This window comes from Eumetopias jubatus, unplaced genomic scaffold (genome assembly GCF_037043125.1).
Source record: "Eumetopias jubatus isolate StellerSeaLion01/CBP00866 unplaced genomic scaffold, mEumJub1_p1.0 scaffold_7, whole genome shotgun sequence".
Classification (NCBI taxonomy): domain Eukaryota; kingdom Metazoa; phylum Chordata; class Mammalia; order Carnivora; family Otariidae; genus Eumetopias; species Eumetopias jubatus.
The window spans coordinates 63,743,075-63,764,803 of record NW_028274813.1 but is presented as its reverse complement, the minus strand read 5'-3'; the positions used below and the strand labels follow the sequence as shown (position 1 = coordinate 63,764,803).

At 37.2% G+C, this 21,729-nt stretch overlaps 1 protein-coding gene across 2 annotated transcripts in view; it reads left to right on the top strand.

Annotated features, from left to right (window-relative positions):
* AKAP6 (A-kinase anchoring protein 6) overlaps positions 1–21,729 on the top strand; it is a 571,051-nt gene that overhangs the window by 235,469 nt on the left and 313,853 nt on the right. The window lies entirely within an intron of this gene.

The following is a 21,729-nucleotide window of genomic DNA, read 5'->3' as shown; positions in this document are numbered from 1 at the left end:
ATAACCAGAAATGGAAATCAAGAAATGATATAAAAGAGAAGTTTAAGGTACTATTAAAATATAGTGGTATTAGGGATTATAATTTGGGTCCAGGCCTCAGGGAGCAACAAAGGTAGCACAAACTACCTCAAATACCAAGAATGTCATTTAGCACCCCATGGGATGTACAGGTGATCTGGCTGTGACATCTGTCACTCCACGGACCTCAGGTTAATTCTGCTCATCTCAAGGCCAGGTGGCATCTCCTTTCTCCACAAACACTTCATGTGCATCCCACCATACACCTCCTCCAGGATTCTCAGTTACCCATACCTGGAAATGAGGAGTTACTCATGCTCAGCATCTCTGTTTCTTCACCCACCATGTCCATCTGGTTACCAAATCATGTTTGTTATATCCCCCTATTATTTCTACAATATGTTCACTCTTTTCCATCCCCACTGCCTTTGCGTAGCTCCAACTGTCATCATTCTTTTTTCTGAGTTATTCCCACTCTCCTATCAAAACAAGGAATGATCCTTCTAAAATACAAATTTCACTCAAGCTTTTGCTGGTGTGCTTAAAATCCAGCAATAGCTCCCTATAGGCCATAGGATAAAATTGTAAGTTGTATATATTATACTTATCTGCCCTGTCCTCCCCCACCAGCAAACGCTAAGAGCAGGCACCGTGTGCTATAGGATACTCAGAGGGCTCTGTCCTTGTACAGGGGCTGTCCCTTCCTAGCACATGACTGGAGCAAATGACAAGCTCTCTGCACCTATGTTTCCTCCTCTACAATAAGAGGAAATTGAACCAGAAGATTTCCAACTCCTACGACTTCGTGATTCTGAATCATTGCCTTAAGATGTGTCATGTTTCCCTTTCAAAATGAAGCTTATGTTTAAATAACATCTATATTTCCATTGTGAATACTACTTGGAGAGTAATATCAAACATTAATTATGTAATTTTTTTGTGACAACAATTGATTTTATCCACATGGATTCATGACTCAAATGGGAAGCGAAATCATGACTTAATTCAGTTGTTTTCATTTCGGTCCTCTACCACTGAAGGCCCACAGAAGCATCTTATGATTAAGGTGTACTGTAAACTACGATCCTAGCCATCCTTTCCTGTGGGCTGGCTTGAAGTATGATGTGCTATCTTATTTTCTGGTTCCATTTCTTGCCTCTCTGCTCACTCTCTCCCTTGCATGCTGGGTTCTTCTTGTGCTGAGGTGTGTTCAGCTCCCTCATCAAAACTGCCTCATACTCTCCAGCTTCCAGGTCCTCCCTGGAATGCTTTTCTCTCAAATCCAGGTCCGCCTCTCCTTTGCTTGTTCATAGAATTCGGTTTTGCCTCCCCTCCTCTGACTAGCTTTCTTATTCTGAATGAGGTACCCCTCCTCTCCTTCCTGTTTTCATGATACCCTTTGCAGATACCATCACTGTGTTTCTCAAACAACACTGTGATTATTTACTTTTTATTATCTGTCTAGATTGTAAGATCCTTGAGAACAGGGGCCATGTGTTGTTTTGTTTTCTGTTTTTTTTTAATTTTTAAAATTCTAAGAGCTGAGCACAGAACTTAATATATAATGGATATTTAACAACACACTAATTTATATTTAAATAAATAAATACGTTTCACAATGAGAGCCATTAACAAAATACATTTCCCTTATAGGAATCTTAGAAGAATCCCTCTTACAGCTAACTTTGTCAAATGCTTCTCTGCCTGTATTCTTGTCTGCATGTACAAGAATCAGTCTGAAGGCATCAGAGATTTACCAAGGCATGTCTATATACACATACATATTTATACATATAAACTTTTGGTGTGTGGCAGACTTATGGAAAATTATGTTTAAATGCTTCTTAAATTCTCTGAAGAACATGTAAATTTTCACAAAAACATAGCTTTCCAGACTGTTAATACTTGGTTCTGATCAGAAAAACCTTGATTTTATCATCTTTCTTCTTTTGTGCTGGCAAGAGCTGACAGCTAGTTAAATGAGAATTAAAAATAGGACCCTGTGAAGTACATGTTTCTTTTTTTTTTTTTCCTGCCAAGATATAACTGACCACAGAACTAGGGTTATGTAGATCTCTCTCTTTAAAAAAAAAAAAAAAAAAATTGCCACAAGTTATACTATCAAATTCTAGATAAAAACCAGTAGTGAAAATACTAACTCCTAAGACATATTCTAGTGGTCTAAATAACTTTCATCACTTCTAGTAGGAAATATGCTTTTTTCTTTATTCTGAAAGATGTTCAAAGAATTTAAAGGTTCAGTGCCACCAATTTGTAGCCATAGTCTGTGATTTCTCCATATTGTGAGTTGGCTTGAACTGCTGGATGTGTCTTCCCTTAAAGGGGGAAGGTTCCCCCTTTCCCATAAAGGAAAGAACCTCAGCTTCAAAGAAGTGGGAGCAAGGGTGTTAGAGAAATAGAGTAATGGCATGTCTGAGAGGGAACTGTGTGAAAGCCTTTTGCCTTTGGGAAGGTGGATTCTCACTTCTCATTGGAACTGACTGACTCCAGCAGGCCTGGCTTAAGTTTGGAGCTGGCAATGGACTCTAAGTACATTCTTACCAAGGATTTGACATGCAGCTCTTTATTCATTTGCTCCCTCATCAGTCGCTGAGTTTTCTAATGAAGGAGTCTCTATGACGTCCATTGTGCCAACTTTGAACTACTGGTCATCCTGACTTAACAGTATCTCAGGAGAGTGGGAGTAGGGCAGGAGGAGCCTGTTGAACCCAGCAGCAGGCCTTGGGTATTCCAGTGATTCTGTAACATCCCAGAATTCATTTATTGAGCAAATATTCATTGCCTCTGGTAAGGGCCCAGTGGTGTTTCAAGCCAGCTCTGCAAAGATGTGCCTGAGGCAATAGCCGCCAACTAGAGTTCCCCGTTTGAGGACCCAGGAAGGAGGGAATGAGACCATTAAGATATTAGGCAGTAGCAGAGCCTGGGAGCATGGGGGAGGGGGCATGAAGCCAGCTAAGGGGAGTCATGAGACTTCTGGAGGTAACCACTGAGCCGGCTGTCAGGAAGTTAAGAGAGTGGTAGCGAAGGCAAGAGGAGAGACTCAGACTTCATCTGATCTGGTGCTCTCTTTAGGGAGACTGTGGCTAACCCTTCCTCATAGATTTATCAACCCTTTTACTTAAGCTTCTCTCAGAATGAAGTTTGGCGAATTCGATCTCTAAGTGATTCTCAGCAGATCTCGAACCCAGGAAATTCTTTCTGTTATCTAATTTTTATCCACCCTCCTCCTGGGAATTCAAGCCCTCTCCTTTAGTTCTGACTTTTGTGGAAACGATGAGAAGGGTGCTGATGAGGAAGTTGAAAGTTTTGTGAGTTTATCCCATGTAGCCTCTGGGAGTCAGAATGCTCAGAGCTTCATGGAGGAACTCACCGGTAAGGAAGCACAATGCAATTTCCTTCTACCGTTTCTTTTTTGGTTATTTCTCCCATGAGATATGTGTCTACAGGACAGTCATATTAACCAGTAGGTGGAGTAGTTTATTAGAAATACAAGGCCTTAGTAGATCTGTATCAGTTTCTAAAGGGGAACTAACTTTCGTAGTTATGAAAAATGTTCAGAGCATTTTTGTATTTATAGCTTTCGTTATGTGAGCCTGGAAGGGAATGAATAATCTTGATAAGATTCTGGGCAGTTAGTTTACTTTTATTGGGGCTTCTTGTGGACCGGTGTACTATGTGACTAGATACTGCCAGTCAGAACTTATGTTTTCTAAAACTGCCCAAGTCACTTGCATGCTTCTATTGAATTATCATTGTTCATGATGGGCCTAAGCTCTCTGTGGGTATTAAAAGATAGATGTATCATTTCTGTGTTTCTCCTTTGCTAAAGTAAAAACCTGTGTGGTGGGATATCAAGGAAGTGCTGCACACAGATTGTAAGCCTCTCGAATGAGCTTTCTGTTACAACCAAGCAACTGACACATTAGACACCCCTTTGCCATCAGCTTACATTCTCTGAGAACTTAGGTCAGTGCCTAAAATAACCCTGCTAATTGTGAGGGGGCACATGTGGACTGGAATTCCAGTTAGCAGTCTGGGAACTAAGGGACTGAGGATTTGAAACCTTACTATAATTATACAGTTCATAACTTCCAGGCAGTTAGGCCTAAAGCCTGTCAGTGTTCAGGTTAAGGAAAGAAAGTTCTATTTTGTGTTTTATGTTCTCTGTCCATAAAGCTGGTTTACCAGGGACAGCTGGTTACAAACCAAATCTGCTTGAGTTACAAGATCTGGACTATCTGTGCTCTGCTTTAACCTGCCGGTGGGTTATGGAGTAACTGACAGAAGTGGATGGCTTGGCTGAGGGACATGAAATTTCGGCCTTCTGTGTAGGACCCCACGGTACTTTGGACCTCTTCTTGCCTCACAGTTCAGGTAGGCTGTTGTTTACATGGAATTCTTTATAAGATGGACAGAGATCATAAAACTGTTCAATTCCAGAGTTGGACATGAGAGTCTCAAGTGTCTCTCCTGCACGCAGCTTGCCTTTGTTGGTGGGCACTGTTTTACTCCCTACCTTGACATGATGCCAAATGAAAGTCTTCATGTTCCTACTCAAATGCACTAAAATTCTAGGGGAAACTAATGGGGTTCATACAAAGTATCATTTATCTGGCATGTGGAAAAACACCTCTTTAAAATTTATCTTCCTCTTTTCTGTTTTGCTTCCCTGATTCTAGCTCCAAAAAGCAGGCTTTTATATTTGTGAGAAATGATGGTAGAAAATGTTAAGCCTCTGAGTGTAGTTTTCATGTATTTTAAGAGCATTTAATAAGATCTGGGTTTTATCTTTAGACTAAGATGAAAATCAACGCGACTCTTTCCAAATAAGCTCACTTAGCCTTCTGTTTGTGCCCCATATTCGTTTAATTAACATAAAATGCTGCTGGTATTGTTGCTCATCTTGCTCCAATGTTGACCTACCTTATAATGTATCAGATTTAGTTTTGGCTTCAAAGTATCTAGCATATAAAATAAGTCTATAAATTCTGTAAATGATGCTTTGTAACTTCCACCTAGTGGGTTATTTAATCCAGCATTTTTTTTTTCAAATTTATACATATATACCTCATATCATATGACAGACATATTTCTGAAACATGTGGAAATGGGGTTTTGTAATTGGAATGATTTAATACGTACTTGGAAAGCTGATCAGTTTGAAGGAATCCATGTATAAAATGAAGAGGAAGTCACAACTTAATTTATGCTTTGATTGTTCTTTTTGCCCATCAGGTTCTATATTGAGGTACATTGACATTGCATAAACTAGGATACACTTCTCAGGAGCAAAACCTGCCTTTTCATTATCAAGGAATATATATGTATATGTATATGATCACATGAAGACTTTTGGGTGGTAGGATTTGGGAGTGGCCTACTGGATATATTGGATTTTAAATTGTGCCTTTGCTAGAAAAAGATTTTTCTGGAGATAAGGATCATAGTCTGAAACTTAAGAAATTAAAAAATTAAAATTGAAAAGAATATTATCCTAGTCTTTGTGCATTATGTCAATTTAATAATCGTGAAAGCTGTGATATTGTGGCTTTTCTAGCACATCTATTACAATCTCAGGAATTACTAGTTTGACCAATAAAAAATTGCCAATATTTGACAGTCTTGGACATAAAAATGGCAGTTTTGTGTGGTTCGTTCTAATTGTTTAATGAACATAAACTCATTTTAATGAAAGTTTAACCTTAACCCCCAAAACAATAGTAGCAAGAGTCAAATATTCTCATCAAGTAGGAGAGCTATCTTGTTAAAAACATGATCATCAAAGGTCACTTCCTGTGAAGAAATCTGGTAGTATGTGTTATATCCTTTTTTTTTTTTTTCCCCTCTATCCTTAGCTTCTTTGTTTGGTCTTTTAAATGGAACTTACTGTCTCTGCCAAGTGCTGCCTACGGTGTTTATCAGATCCGGTGACTGTGGGCATACATCCTCAATGCCTGAGGGTTGATATTTAGCAGGGTTTGGGATGTCTTTGAGAAGGTTCATCCTGTAGTAGCTTGGCAATGACCAAGTGTATGTTAGAAAATTAGGGTTTCTCTGTGTGCTGTCTCAGTGCTCTTCTTTTTCTAATTTCTAATTTCCTGAGGTCATGTTTGAGGCTTTATTTTTTATGTAGGTGTTCAGTGCTATAAGGTTACTCCTAAAGACTGCCTTAACAGCAGCATAAGAATTTTTATATGCTGTGTATTTATTTTTATTCATTTAAAAATGTCTTCTAATTTACTTTTTTGATTTCTTCTCTGACTCATGGATTATTTAGAAGTGTATTACTTATTTTCCACCTGTTTAGGGATTTTCCAGAGATCTTTTTGTCATCATTTTTATCATTCTAACTTAATTTCACTGTAAACAAAGAGCATACTTCTTATGACTTGAATCTTTTAAAATTTATTGAGACTTGTTTTTTGATTATGATCTATCTTGGTAAATGCTCGTAGGCATTTGCTTGGTTTGATAGAGAATTCTAAAATGTCAATTAGGTTAAGTTGGTTGCTAGTGTTCAAATATTCTCTCTCTATAGTTACTTACTGATTTTATGTCTATTCGTTCTATCAATTGAAATATCCACCTCTAATTTTGAATTTGTCTAATTCTCCTTGCAGTCCTATCAGTTTTTGCTTTATGTATTTTGAAGCTCTCTCATAAAATACATTGACGTTTAGGGTTATAATGTCCCCTTAATGAACTTACCCATTTATCACTATGAAATGATTGTCTTTATCCCTGGTAATATTCTTAGCTTTGAAATTTACTTTTTCTGATATTAATATAGTCACTCCAGCTTTATTTAAAAGGCTTTTCTCTGTTAGGAAGTTTCCAAAGTATTTATGTAAAAATAAACTGAATAACTATTTTACTTATTAATATGTTAAGCTTATTAATTAAGGTATAAGTAGAATTCACTGATAATTTTCAGATGTTTTTCTACAATTCCATCTTCCCAGTGGCAGGGTTTCTACAGTCATCCTATCTTCACTGTTATGTGATTGTCATATTTTATAGTAAGGAGCCTTCTTTCTGTATAATGCATGATATTTATATATTTAACATGTAGCATGAAATGGGCACTGGCCAGTCAGAATGGATGCCAGCAAGCAACAGGTGTGGCTTTACCGCTGCATGCTGGCTAAATATCTGTCCTTGAATATATAACAGCAGATGACCCCTGAGTTAGGTATGGGAACCATTTTTCCAGTCATGCATGTAATGCTCTACCTTTTGTAGATACTTTTTTTTTTTTTTTTAAGAATGTTTTTCTGGTTAGAATCCCTAGAGCTATTCAACAATCAAGTTAATGTATATATCAACTTCTTAAGGCATGGCTTCTTTTTATATGAAGGGAAAACTCCATAAGGGAACTTATCTTTAACCTTTTATTTTAAGTTTTGGCTGAGGCTGATGTTTCAGGTAGTAAATACTTACTCATTAGTTTACTAGTTATTTATTGAGGGCCACCCCTCTCATATGTCACCCATTGGGAATTTGAGAATGAACAACACTTGCCCTTAAAGAGCTACTGTACTCAGGGAAGGAGGCTATTGTGGGTTTTTGCACACCTATGATGAAGAGCAGGGGTGTGTGGGTGGTGTGTAAGAGGGTACCCTTCGACCTCACAGGATCTCTCAGGATGTAAGAGCCCAAAATAAATTAATTAACTTATTTCCCAAAGGGTAGCAACTCTTTTGTAATGTATATCCTATTTTATTCTTCCAGAGATTTTCACCATGTACTTTTTCATCAGTGTGTCTTCAGTGACTAATTTTTTTGCCCATGACTGGGTTTTTACTAGAACTTTCACTCTACTTACCATACTCCATGCACCACGTATTACCTCCTGGCATTCCTTACACACTCTTGGAGCTCAATAAATATTTGTTAAATGAATATTTACCTCTGTGTATGGAGGATATAGGAAGAAATGGGAGCTGTCCTTCAGCCCTGTCATGAGCTGGATATCACCCAAAGTAAGTGCCTGTCACCAGAAGACGCTCTGTGGCAAAACTGGGGGGAGGCATCTTAAGGGAGCAGGAATGAACTGTTGTGATATGTTTATAGGACTGAAACCAGAGCAGCAAAATAATTTTGTGTGTACAGCCTTTTGTGTACTGAGAACAGAGTTCATCGAAAAGCAACTTCCATCATCTCAGGCCCTGGGTGGGATTTATGCATGCCTTGTTCCTTCACATACAGTGTAGCCTCAGCAGCTTGGCCACAGGAATAAATTAGCTTCAGTTGCCAGCTAGGGCAGGGCAGCTTCAAGGGACAGCATAGGCAGGTCAGGCTGGCTTGGTTGTACTCCTGGTAAAGACAATCAGAGGATTTGAACTACCAAGTCAGTAATAGTTGGTAAATAGTTGGTAAATTTTCTTTTTCTTGTCAAAGCATGTTAGAAACTGTTAGGTAAACCCAGATTAGAAATAAGGGAAATTTCTAGAACTGGGTGATGGGTACATGAGTGCTCATTTTATTATTCTTCATACTTTATGTATAAATTGTATATTCTTCTGTGTATTAGAAGAATTTCTCATGATAGACAAGACACAGGATATGAAAAAATCTCTCAAACATAATGTTAAGTGAAAGAAACAAGAGAATACATACTATATGATTTCACTTATATAAAGATCAGAAAAAGGAAAACTAAACTATTTTATTTAGGTCTGTGTACTAACTAGCTAAAACAGTAACAAAGAAACAAGAAGTGATTACCATAAAGTAATAGGCTTGATCACCTCTAGGCAAAAGGACATATGGGCAACGTCTTGGCTGTCAGCAAAGTTCAGTTTCTTCAGCACAGTGGTCATTACATATGTGTTCACTTTATGATTATTTGTTAAGATGGGCATTTATGATTTATAAACTTGTATCTCTGCAAACCGTATTTCACAACACAAAAATTAAATTTGGTGTAAAAAAAGAGAGAGAAAGAAGGAATTTCCATTCTTATTCACCCATTTAGGACTATCATTCTTTATACAATTAGGAAAGCTGCTCCTTGCTTCAGGTTTTAGGGTTGTTGATTTGGGGCTTACATAGATAGGTCTCTATGTATTATAATATGACTTGTTCAGAAGATGAATGTGGTTGATAATACATAGCCTTGATATTGATGCTTAGAATAGAACTTGGATCACAGTTTTTGACACAGTAGTAGAAATATTAAATAAATATCACTAATATATGATGTTTGAGATATTATTACATAAATTTACTATCAGATTTGTATTATTATATATTTGATATTATTACATATTTATTATCAAACTAAAAATGATCAGTATTTTACCTTTGACATGCTTAATTTTTTGAAGCATTAATCACTTAAAATGAAAGACATAGACCCACACAATTTTCATTTGTTACATGGTTTTTAACTTTAAAAATCTGACAGTTACAGTTGATAAATCCTCATTTATACCAAGTACCTATTATTAAAAGTAGAACTTGTTCAGGAAGTATATATGTTTCTGATAAAATAATTAAAGCTTTTCAGTAAGATTTAGTGTTTGTATGAACTTGAACAATATATCTATATTTAGCTATTATCTATAAAAGTTTAACTGTAATGGACATATCCAAGAAATACCTGAGACTTAGATTTTTGCTTCTTTTAGTATCTTTGTGTTTGACCCACTTAGATGAGGTCTTCCAAGAAAAAAGAGATGAGAAGAAGAGGTAGGGAAACTCACTAACATGTTTCATCAGCCTGATCCATGGAATTATCAACAGGAAAAATAAACAGATTATTCTTAGCAGTGATCATGCTTGCAGAAACCTGAGCAATTTTTGTGGAGAATTGGGCACCCCCACACATCCCATGACTTGATAATTTGGCAGATTGCTACACAGTATTTCCTTGATAAGATTATTAATTAATATTTTGTGAACATGAATATTGCAACATGTATGAAGGATTCTTCCTACAAGGAAAGAGGGAAAATATAATATTCAACCAATTACCATTTCCTATGCTTTTATTACTCTGGAACACTGCATATTCTCCTCTTGAGTCCCTGGTTGTAAGGAAGGCACACATACCACCCAGGTTGGACAGGTGCCAATGGTTAAAATTGCATCCATATAATGTGTCTACCCAGGATTGGTAAGTCGTTGTCAGTGTGAGTGCTAGTGCTAGCTAGAATGATAAAAGATTTGGATGGGAGAATAGGACTGATCAGTGCTAATCACCACATGTGGGGAAATGTCTCTATATCCTCCAATGTTTATCTTTTTTTTTTTTTTACCAGTTTTGCCAAATGTTTCTGGAATCTAAAGTTATGAGGATCATAGCCACCATCATGTCATAAGATACACCTCCCCCATCCTGTTTACCCTTGGTGTGATCAAATCTTTTTTTTCTTTGTCTCAACTGGAACAGGTATGCATACAGGGACCACTGGGATGCACTCCCAAAGGAGCAAGGGGTGAGCCTCACAGTTTGTCCTTGCAAGTATAGTCTGGAGTGGTGATGACACAGTACTGTAGCAGGGCAGTTCTGCTCTATGCAGTCATTTAGGGATCAAGGTTCCTTACATCTTGAGCAGTGTTGTCCGATAAATTATAGTATGAACTGTGAATGTGAATTATATGTGATTTCAAATGTTTTGATAGCCATATAAAAAAATAGAAATAAACAGGTAAAATAAATTTTAATAATTATTTTATGTAACCAATTTGTCAAAAATAGTATCTTTTCAACATGCAGTCAATATAAAATTATTAATAAGTTACTTTAAATTCTTCTTTTATATTAAGTCTTGAAGATCCAGTGTGTGTTTTATACTTAAGTATATTTCAATTTGGACTAGCTACATTTCAAGTGCTATCATAGAGAACAATGCATATCTAGAGGCTCTGCCATTTTTCTAGGACTTCAGATTCCTCTATTGAATATTTTGAATCCAGCCAGCAGAAGGGGAAGAGAGTGCATAGAGGATCCTCAAGGAAATTTTTGGGTTATAAGCAATGAAATATATAACTTCCACCCACATTCCATTGGCCAGTACTCAGTCATGTGACCCCCCACCTAAACTGCCTGAGGCACCTGGGAAATGTAGTTCAACCTTGTGCCCAGGAGGAAAAGGAAGTGGGTTTGGTGAGCACATGGCAGAGTCTATACCACAGCAGCTAAGGTATTATTAACCACACTTTGCAATCCAGGAGATTGATGCCCAGTCAGATTAAATGCTGGGCTAGTTAAGGGGAAAACATAAGTAGAATGCATCCTTCGCTCCCTAGAGTGATGTTTCTTCCATCAGATTGCCCTGCCTCTTCCCCTGTGTTTGTTTCTCAGCCTCCCATTTTTTTTTTTGTTGGTCCTTTGCTTGCTTACTTGCTTGCTTTATTTATTTATTTATTTATTTCAAGTTTTTATTTAAATTCTAGTTAGTTAACATATACTGTAATATTCATTTCAGGGGTAGAATTTAGTGATTCATCACTTAAATCTAACACCCCATGCTCATCACACCAAGTGCCCTTCTTAATACCCTTAGCCCATCCCCTGCCCACTTCCCCTCCAGCAACCCTTAGTTTGTTCTTTTCGGTTAAGAGTCTCTTAAGGTTTGTCTCCCTTATTTTTCTTTTTTTCATTCCTCTATGTTTCTCAGCCTCCTATTTAATTCTGTCCATATAAATATAGTTCTTCGAGAAAACCTGGTGGTTGTAATATTTTATTTCATTGGCTCTCCTACGCTGCTCTGTGACTTAATGACAGTATCCTGTTACTGCTATTTTGGAAAATGACAGGCAGTCCAGTATAATGAAGCAAATATGCCTTGTTACTGAATGGTTCAAGTAATAGTACTATTCTGAGCACTGCATTATCATTTTGAGTGGGCCTTTTCCTTCCGTGTACTGAAACTCCTCATTCAAAGCAAGGGATTACTAAGGTTCTCATCAAGCCATTTCAATCAATGTATAAATTGCATTTTATGTTATAATGAGCAGTCTGTTCAATTGAAGTTTTCAGCTTTTTAAAAGTGCTTAGAAGAATAGTGACAGCAGTGTTCTTAATGGTGAAATTATTGAATTGAAGTGCTTGGATAAGCTGCTTTACTTTTTAGATCGAGAAATGAGATAATATTCCTTGAAGCAGACTAGTGGTAAAGAATGATGGTTCTCTATGGACTACTGATTATAACATGATTATAAATGTCTATCAAGGGCAGGTTTTATTGAAGACAATATCATTAGACCACCGCCCTTTAGCTTTAAATCACCCACAGCAAACTGGTTTAGGGTTTTTGTTGTCTTAAACTTTTGAATATTTTGAATACATTCACAAAATTCAAAAATTTAAAAATATTATAAGATATACAATGCAAGGTCCCCATTCCATCCTCTAATACAGACGGTTAGCCCTTCTACCTAGCTCCTCCCTTCCCTCTGCCAACCAGGTGTGCACTGATTCTTACTGGCTTTTGGAATGATCTTTCCAGAGTTTGTGTATGCATTTATAATGAAACATGAATATATATTCTTATTTTCTTCCTGTATTATTCTATATACACTGTTCCACATCTTGTTTTATAAACTTAATAGGGATCTTTCTATGTCAGAATATAGAACCTTTTTATCATCATCATTCTTTCTTATAACCTTGTAGTATTCTACTGAATGAGTATACCATAATTTACTTAACTAGTCCCCTACTGATGGACATTTAGTCTGTTTCCAGTCTTTGGATATTACAAATTGTATTGGAGTAAGTAGGCTTGAACATAAGTCATTCCACAAAAAGTGCAAATGTATTTGAGCCATAAATTCTCAGAAGTAAGATTGCAAGTCAATGTGTATATACATTTGGAATTTGATAGAAATGACCAAATTTCTCTCCCAGTGGTTGCACTAATTTACCCTGCAACCAGGAATGCATGAGTGTCTATATCTTACACTTTTGCCAATAGTTTTTGTTGCCAATGTTTGAATTTTATCCTGTAGCTGAAAAATGGTATTTTGGTATCGTTTAAATTTATATTTACCTTACTATGAGAAAGATTGAGCGGCTTTTCACATGTTTAAGGACTGTTTCTATTACTTTTTCTGTGAACTGTTTTCATTTCCTTTGCCTGTTTTTCAGTTGTGTTGTTGGTCTTTTCTTTATTGATTTGTAGGAGCTTGGTGTTGAGTGGGGGGATAAGCCCAGGGATATGAGCTGCAATATTTTTTTTTTTTTCTGGCTTTTGTCTTTTGATTTTGTTTAAGGTATATTTCTTCATCACTATGTGGAAGTTTTCTTTTTCCAGTGTGGTCAAGGTTATCTTTCTTTTAATGACTCTGGAATTTGAATCCAAAAGGTCTTCTCTACTCTAAGCTTATAAATCATTTACTTATTTTTCTTAGTAATTTTTACATTTTCATTTTTTATATTTAAATCCTTGATCTATTTACAATTTATCCAGGTACACAGGGGTTTCAACTTAATTTTTTTTTTCCAAATACTTACCTGGTTATTACTTTTTTCTCCCCCTAATTTGAGGTTGGGGGAGAAAATGCTCAGATTTTCTCACATGCTCAGATACCCATGTGTATTTGAGTCTATTTCTGGACTTATTCTTTCTAATCGTCTGTCTGCATTTATGTGCCAGCATAACACCATTTTAATTACTGAGACTTTTATTATAATATTTGCTAGACTAGTCTGCTTTCATTGCTCATTTTGTTGTTGTTTTCTCTGGATGCTCTTGTTTGTCCATTTATATATTAGAATTAGACTTCCATCCCCTTTCTCCCTCCCCCCACCTTTCCCAATAAAAACTTGTTATTTGTATTAGGAATTGCATTACCTTTGTAAAATAACTTAGGGAAGGTTGCTATTTTAGTGGTGTGGAGTCTTCCTATTCAAGAACATCCTTTGTTATCATATTTGTTCATTTTTAAAAAAACATTTTCAGTAGTATTTTAAAGTTTTCTTCCTTTAGGTTTCCTGCGTTTCTCTTAGGTTTATTCCAAGGTACTTTATCTTTGTTGTTGTTCTATCGTTAATGGAATCTTCAGTTAAAGCTCCCAAGAGCTTATTATTTGTACATATGTGAAGTATTGACTTCTAGGTATTAATTTTACTCTACTATCTGATTAAATTTTCTTATTTGTTGGAGATTTTAAGCACACAGTCCTATCATCTTTGAGGAGTGGTAGGCTTACTTTTTCCCTCCCAATAGTTACTTTTCTGGTGCATTTGGCTTTCACTAAGTTATTTTGTGGCAACTAACAACTTGTAGATCATCCTGGCCTACAACAAGGTACATTTGTTGCTCACATTACATGCCTATCACAGGCCAACACTTAGCTCTGCTCGATGTCTGTCATCTGGGACCAGGCTGAAGGAGAATCTCCATCTGGGAGATACTGGTCTCCTGAAGTCAAAAAGGAAAGAGTGATGACAGAGCCACTCCATAGCTCTTAAAATTCCAGCTGCTTTATTTTGGCTCACATTTCATTGGCCAAAGCAAGTCATGTGGCCAAGCCTGATATCAGTGGGATGAGGAAGTGTAATCTTTTTAAAGAGAGGAGGATTGATTATTAGAGATCAATACTATAATCTACTATAATTAATTTTTCCAGAAAAACAGCAAAATCTGAATAACATAGTCATAGCTCTTACATTCCACTATCCCCCAATACTTAATTTGTATGGACTTATATTTGTTACTGTTCTATCAGTTAACTCTTGCTGCATAACATCCACTCCACAATTCAGTGGCATATAGCAGTAAGCATTTATTTATCTCACATGTCTGTCGATTGGCTGGTGGTGGCCTGACTTAGCATGGGAGGTTTTGCTTCACATCTCTGATCTTTCTCACACGAGTGGATTAGCCAAAGCAGGCTGAGATTAGGTTGAAGCAAGTGAGAACTTGCCTCAGGAACAAAGTTTAAGAGGGTGACAAAAAATTTAGTAATCAAAAAAATAATATTTTAATGTAGTATTTTCGTAAAAGATTTTATTTACTTATTTGAGAAAGAGAGCAAGCGAGAAAGCGAGCATGTGCCGTGGGGAGGGACAGAGGGAGAGGGAGAAGCAGACTCCCTGCTGAGCAGGGAACATGATGTGGGGCTTGACTGATCCCAGGACTCTAGGATCATGACCTGAGCCGAAGACAGATGCTTAACCAACTGAGCCACCCAGGTGTCCTTTAATGTAGTAGTTTTAAAAACTAAAATTAAAGCAGACAAATCCATGGTGAACAAACTATCAAAATTTTAAATAAAGAGAGAATCAATAACAGTGCTGTATCAAGCCGTATTAGAGCCTGAGGCAAAAAGAAAAATCAATAATATTGATCCTGTCTTTATGAATGATTAGAGAAAAAGTATATTTATTGAGTATTATATATAAGGCATTATGTTACATGCATAATGTATATGTATATCTTGTTTATGAGATGTATAAATATGAATTTTTCCATTGATCAGTCATAAGGTATTTGTAACAAATATACTCCTTTTCATAATCAGAGTCCAACAATATACACAGTAGTTTAAAAATTGATTTTTGAAATCTCCAGAGACTTCTTCATACTCTTTGAAAGTCCCATTTATGCCTTAATTTTCAGACATTACATAGGTAAAAATCATCTTTGAAAACAGGCAAATATTATTTAGGCCTAAGTATTTGGTAAGTAAGCAGGGTTATCAAACTGGGTGTTAATCTTTGGCCAAAAATAAGAAATAAATGTGAAGATATGATATTCATTTTATTATGCAACTTGTTAACGACCTACAAGCAGTTCCTAAAATGGAATTCTAGAAATTTGGTGAACAGAAGGGACTATAACTGTCAGAAACTTAATAGAACCATCCTAAGAACTTTGAATCAGCTCTGTAGAGTGCAAAACAAAAGTCATAGTTCTTTTTGTTCTGCCATGGTGTAGAAATTGAAAATAAAAAGGGACTACAAAGACTATGGTAAATGTTCCATTATGGAGAGATAGGCCCCTACCATTTCCACATAAAGTGTATCCCTCCAGGCCAAATCTCAGTCATGCCGTGGCTATAAATCTGGCCTTGATTTTGTGAGCATATGTATGTATCTAGACACATGTTGACTTGCTGGCCAGTAGGCAGAGATGCTCTATTCATGCATCAATGCATTTGCAAATCTACCAATTACCCAGCCCCTGATTCAGAAATACATACATTCAAACCCAAACCTATGTGTCAATGTAACAAAATAACAGTTTTATGGCATTTCCAACTGTCTTTCATATGTAGATCTCACTGTAGTTATTTTACCTTAAAGAAATTCCCTCTGTGTGTGCATATGTAATCACACACACACATACACACACACACACACCCTTCTTAGGAAGACCTTAAGAAAAATAAAAAAATATTTAGTCATATGACTAAAAAGCAGTGTTTCTCCAGAGTTGGGGAATAGGAAGAGACCTTGGGGGCTATCATAAGGTAAATTCACTGTATTAGAGGATTTTTGTTTGTTTTTTGGCAAAGTTATTAAGTAAAATTCTTAATCATCTTTCTAGCTTGGTCAGTATTGTCTGTTGATTCAACAATTGCTTGTTATTTGTCAACAGTATCAGTCATTTAGGGGATGACAGCAGGGCAAACCTCAGGCATTTGTAGAATTATTTATAGAAAACTAACCAGACTTGTTCAAAAATGTGTAGTCTTGTAGGAATACTAAAATAAGTAAAGTGCAGTCCTTCCCCTCAAAGGCCTTGCTTTTAAGGTGGAAGGCTTTAAAAATAGCAAACCAGAAACACTGGCCTCAAATTAAGGTCTACATTTAAGACAAGAAAAGGTTAAAGAAAACATCAAGATGCAACGCCTGGATGGTGGTGCTCATTAAGTGGTGTGTTCCAGTATCAGAATGTAATTGGCTGGCTCAGCACACTGTAGTGTTTTTTCCATTTCTCCCCTTCTCTTCCTTCTCACACATGCGGCAAGCTATTTCGCTCAGCTGTGAAATATGTACCATTGCAAGGCAATGTATAATCAAGTGCTGGAATGAGTGGGGCAGGCAAATGCTGTTGGAGATCAGAGGACAAATAATTCAGCTTGGCTGGTGCAAGGCATTGTAGAGGAGGCAGGGCTTGAATGGGGCCTTGAAAAAAATTCTATTGCATGCAGAGGCAGGACAGAAGGACAGTTTAGGCAACAGTAATGCTGTGAGCAAAAGACAAGAGCCAGAATGAGTCGGGCTTATTTTAGGGAGAGCCTGACACTGTCTCCTGTCAATCTGGATGGGAGATGAAACAGGCAAGGAAGACTGGGAGCTAGCTGGTACGGCCTGAAGGAAAGGCCATGGCCCATAGGCCAGAGATCTGGGCTCTGCCACCCGCTAGCTATGTGTCCTTAGCAAGTCACGCAACCTTCGAAGCTTCAATGACCTCAAATGTGAAATGGTGATTTCAGACTGAAAACTCTCTAAGGCAGCTTCCTATTTGAAAGTCCCAGGATTCTTTTATGGTTGTCCTTGATGAACTAGAATAAAGACTTTTTGGGGGGCACCTGGGTGGCACAGTTGGTTGAGCTTCCAACTCTTGGTTTCAGCTCAGGTTGTGATCTCAGGGTCATGGGATCAAGCCCCATGTTGGGTTCTGTGCTCAGCACTGAGTCTGCTTAAGACTTTCTCCCTCTCCCCCTGCTCTCTCTCTCTCTAAAATAAGTAAATAAATCTTAAAAAAAAAAAGGACTTTGGAATTTATCCCAACATTGCAGAGCCTTTAAGGTTGTTCTGAAGGGAATCACGTAACAAAAGGGGAAATTTATCACATAATTAAAGGGGCATTTATTAGTATAAAATTCAGCAAGGGATGATTGCCTTGGGAAAGGCAGTTAGACATTCTGGAGGAAGGAAACCAGCTCAGAGGCTACGCCGATAGTTCAGATGGGAGCAGGGTATTTGAAATAGGAATCAAAAGAAGGGGAAAGGCAAGAGTCATTATTCATTCATTCTTTATTGGTAATAAAAAACTGTACTAGGTTCTGGGGATCCAGTGACAAGTAAGACAGAAAAGGTCTCTATTCTTTATTCTTAGTGTTCTAACAAAAGGAAAAATCAGCAGAATTTCACAGTTGACCAATAGGGTATTTGTGCCTTGAAGAGAGTAATGTTTACTCCAAGGCCAAACATCCAGCTACAGAATATTGGTTTAAAAAATACAGTATTTTTTTCTAATTGTATTTTGATAAAATGGAATACTATGCAGCTATAAAGAATTGTGAAACATATTTATTAATATGAAAGAGTATCAATGATATGCTGTCGAGGGAAAAACAACACAAATATAGAATATGAAATAGAAAGCTCTCTGTCACCTTGTATAAAGAGTAGGATTATTGGTGATTTATTTAATTACTCTTTATTCAGTGATTATTTATGGATTATTTATCATACTATGTATGAAGCAATGTTTTGGGCTTTTGGGATAATAATACAGACATGGTCCCTGATTAATTTTTTGTCTTTTCTAAGAGATCAGGATATGTTCAGGGTGGTATGGCCATAGACGCCTGTGGTTAATTTTTTGTCTTTTCTAACTTTTTTGCAATGAACTGCTCATACTACCTCTTGTTGAGAACTAGTTTCTAAATGAGGTTTAAAAAATTCCCCAGTGGCTATGCAAGCGAAGTGGAGGTTGCACAGTTACACATGACACTGTCCTGGCCAATGTTTCCTCCAGGTGTTTACCCAAGAGGGAGGTGGTTCTGGGACACCAGCCTCCTGCTTAGGGTAGATCAGGGCACTGCCTGCTGGCTGGCAACCAGAGTGGTCAGAACTCCCAGACACAGTCTGCTCCAAGGCAAACAGAGTCCTGCTGATGAGACTTGCCACTCTGCTGGCTTTTTATAGTCCTTCTGAGGGCTGGTCATTCCAGTCTGGTGTCGATTTACATTTGCTGTATGTTACTTGACACTCCTTTATTCCCGTTGAAGTTGCCTCTCCCGGAAATCTCTGTCATTCCATAAACACTGGCAACTGCCCCGCAGTGCAGCTGACCTCCCACAGTTTGAAAAACAAAATGTATTCTGGCTACATTTAAAGGAAGTTTTGGGGTGAGTCCGTGGGTGAGGATTTGGCTGTAAGATCTTTGTGGGCAGAGCACCTAAACGAGGATCTGGAGCTAGTTACTTAGGTTCCAGGGCCCATAGACAAAAGTCTTTGTGTTATTTCTCCCTCTTTCCGAACAGCTCTTCTCCCATGGTTAGTCCTAACTGTGTCTTTCTGCTAGAATGCACTAATCACTGCCTCCTCTTTTTAAAAGGCAAATTCTTTGTGTATATGCCAAAGAACAAACAAGCCAGCAGAAAACCACCAAATTATTATTTTTTGAAAAAGTATTTCCTGTTCCTTATAATAAATTGTAATAGATAAATAAACATATGGGTACATATATGAAGAAAAAATTATCGGCAAACCTATTCCCCAGAGATGTTCTGGTGTACTTTTTGTGCACTTATTTTGCTTTCTACTCACATAGTTGTTTTCAGCCTTTGTTCTATCACTTATATAGCCTATTTATAGATCTGAAGCTATGTCCGTACCAATATTTTCCATTAAATAGGTCTATTCTTTCTATAGCAAATGAATGCTATTATAACTAGGTGCTTAACTGCTTTTTCCAATTGTCAAGATGGCCTCAAGTCCCTGAACATATAATGACAGAATGTCCATTTCAAAGAAGCATCCATTTATTTTTTCATGTCGGCTCTGGCTGAGGGAAACCACTAGAGTCAAGCTAGCCAATCAAGTCCTCACTCTTTGTTGCTCTGTGATGAACTGCCAGGGTCATTTTGATGCTGAAGACTCCTCAGGGTCGCTGATGGTCTTGACCTTTGCACCAACCTGAGGGAGAAAGGAGGAAAAGAGGTCCCTCTGGACCATATCATCCTACACATACCTTCAACCCTCTGCTTGGAGTGTGAGAACCTTCCTGACAATTGTATGAGCAGTCCTGGAACACAGATCCTCTGTGTAGTGTAAGTGGACAAGCAAAAAGGGTAAAGTTTAATTAGAGTCCACTTTTCACTAGTTCCAGAGCTAAATTTCCTTAGGAATTTCCTTGTCAGTGTTCCCTCTCCGATTTGAATTCAGCCCTTTCCAGCCTGGGTGTCTCTGCACCAGGCTCTCTCAATTGCTTTTGCCTGCCATGCTCAAAGTCTGATTTATTTTCATTTAATGTCATGATGCAATTCTCAAGAAGCAAGATCTTCCTAGTTTGGGTGTTCCAGGTCTTAGTTCACTCTACTTACAAAAATCATCTACTGTTACTCTCATGTATTAACTATTGATAATTCCTTTATGTCTCTCATTTCCCACAGCAGGTCTTTTTCTTCAGCCATCCACTTATGGCCATGCATTTTTCTCCTCCTTCCATAGCGCTTAACTGAATGCTTAAGTGCAGCAACTATCTAATTCTAAGTGTCTTGTTCATCTTTCTCCCTCCTGCTTTTTTTTGTTTACCTTTAATAGTATGCCTTATTATTTGTAAGCCACCCTCAATTTCTCCTTTTTTTAGAAAGTAGATAAGGTCTAAATCATAAAGAAACAATATAAATTATGTTATCCTTGTAAATCTCTCTTGTAGTCTTTTCTTATTCATATTTTCTATATCACCAGCTCATTTGCCCCTTTGTTTTGTTTCTTTAATTTTATTATTCATTATTAACTTAACTTGTACACATCTGATTTTTCACTAGACATTCATAAGATGGTTTCTGCCTACAGTTTAATTGGGGTAGAGGAGCATAAAACTTAGGATACTATAGGCAGGAGATTATTAATCATGGATTAAATGTTGAAAGGAATGACCTGAGGTTCAGTTGATATTTGTGCTTGCTCTGAGCTCATTTATTGTCCTGCTTTTCCATTTGTGTGCTTTCTGAAACCCTGCTCATTGTTAGGTATGAATAGAATTCTGTGTGTGTAATCAGAAAGTTCTTCCTCACTAAGTTTATAGTCAATCCAAGTAAGCAATGAAGTTAAAAATGATTTTATAGGTAAAATTAATCTGGATGTTTGGAAAGTGCATTGAAATCAAATTTATTTCTTAGCTGGTTGCTGATTTCCAGTGTAAAGTCCTTTGAGGAGGCTGAGTTGGTGTTATAGGACTGTGTGAATGGATCCTTCGTCCTCCATTTTGATGTGTCATTGGGACATTAATAATGGATGGTTGCTGCACTTGGTGGTCAGATATGTTATTTTGATCCATTTTTATTTCCCAAAGGGGCCTCTGGAAAAGGGCAATGAGAGTAGATTTAAAACCACATTATTGGAATTCAATAACTTTTGTCTCGCTTTGTATGTCTGGTGCTTGCTGAAGAGGGGTTCTAATATGGAGAGTCAGTCAAGCATGGAGCAGGCGAAATACCAAAATGGATTTTTTAAACTAAGATATAAGCTGAATTTTGTGTTTTAATTTGGGCTTTGATGCTCAGCATTAAATTTCCCATAAATGTGTTAGATGTGTATACATTTTGCTCTTTTTGATTCTGTGGATGAAGGGATGAGCATAGGAACAAAACAAATCCACCAAGACAAATTATTTGGGTTGATGGAGGTAAACATTTATATAAATCAATTAGCAAGAATTATTTATTTCAATAATTCCTAGCATTTGTGAAGGACTGAACTTTTACTTATTTACATAAAGTATGCCCCCAAGGGAGCACTGAATTCCCTTTAAATGTCTTCACTTCTCTGGT